This window comes from Rousettus aegyptiacus, unplaced genomic scaffold (assembly GCF_014176215.1).
Source record: "Rousettus aegyptiacus isolate mRouAeg1 unplaced genomic scaffold, mRouAeg1.p scaffold_m13_p_7, whole genome shotgun sequence".
Taxonomy (NCBI): Eukaryota; Metazoa; Chordata; class Mammalia; order Chiroptera; family Pteropodidae; genus Rousettus; species Rousettus aegyptiacus.
The window spans coordinates 81492570-81493658 of record NW_023416310.1 but is presented as its reverse complement, the minus strand read 5'-3'; the positions used below and the strand labels follow the sequence as shown (position 1 = coordinate 81493658).

At 32.7% G+C, this 1089-nt stretch overlaps 1 pseudogene; it reads left to right on the top strand.

The window, feature by feature from the left end:
* Positions 1 to 236: 236 nt before the first annotated feature.
* LOC118605773 lies at positions 237 to 355 on the top strand (annotated as a pseudogene).
* The last annotated feature ends 734 nt before the right edge of the window (positions 356 to 1089 follow it).

Genomic DNA, 1089 nt, shown 5'->3' with positions numbered 1-1089 from the left:
CTCTTGTTCTCTCCTAATTATGCCTTTTAACACACATTTCTTCATCTAAAAAAACTTTCTCTCAATGCCATACCATTTTGATTACTGTTGCTTTGTAGTATAATTTGAAGTCAGGCGAAGTAATGCCTCCAGCCTTGTTCTTTTTTTCTTAGGATGGTTTTGGCAATACAAAGTCTTTTGTGCTTCCATACAAATCTGATTGGTTTTTGTTCTATTTCTTTAAAAAATGCTGATGGATCTATGGCTATCCTACCCTGAACAAGCCTGATACTGTCTTATTTCAGAAGCTAAGCAGGGTCGGGCCTGGTTAGTACTTGGATGGGAGGCCACCTAGAAAGACCAGGCATTGTAGGTGTAAATAAATAAATAAAAAAGTAAATAAATAAATAAATAAATAAATAAATAAATAAATAAAATAAAAAATAAAAAACAAGGGATTGTAAACTGACAAGGTCCTTGTAATCTGTGAAGTCGACCAAATGTTGCCTTGCCTAAAAACGAAAACTGATGGGATTTTGATGGGCATTGTATTATGTCTGTACAATGCTTTAGGTAATACGGTCATTTTAACTATATTGAATCTTCCGATTCAAACATGGAATATCTCTCCATTTCTTTGTATCTTCTTCGATTTCTTTTAATAGAGTCTTATAGTTTTCATTATATAGGTCCTTCACATGTTTTGTTAGAATTATTCCTAGGTATTTTATTCCTTTTGTTGCAATCTCATTTTTACATAAATCCAGGATATCTATTCCTCTCTCCCACTCTAGTTTGTAACTAATAAGATAACATGAGACAATATGAACAATACTGGCAAATTGGAAACAATGAATGTGTCTAACATGAAATTAGCTAGCCGCGGGATATGTATACTGTAAATTATATGCAACTAGCAAAAGCATACTGTGGAAGAGTATACATAATGTAGACTCAAGTAAAAAAAGTTCCAAACATTATAAATTTATCCACTGACAATATTTAATAGTCTCCCTCTATGTCCTACCTGCTTCTAACATAAGGATGAGCTAATTGTACATATACCTCACCTTTCACATTCTGTGAGAGTGACAATTAGTCAAATAGTTA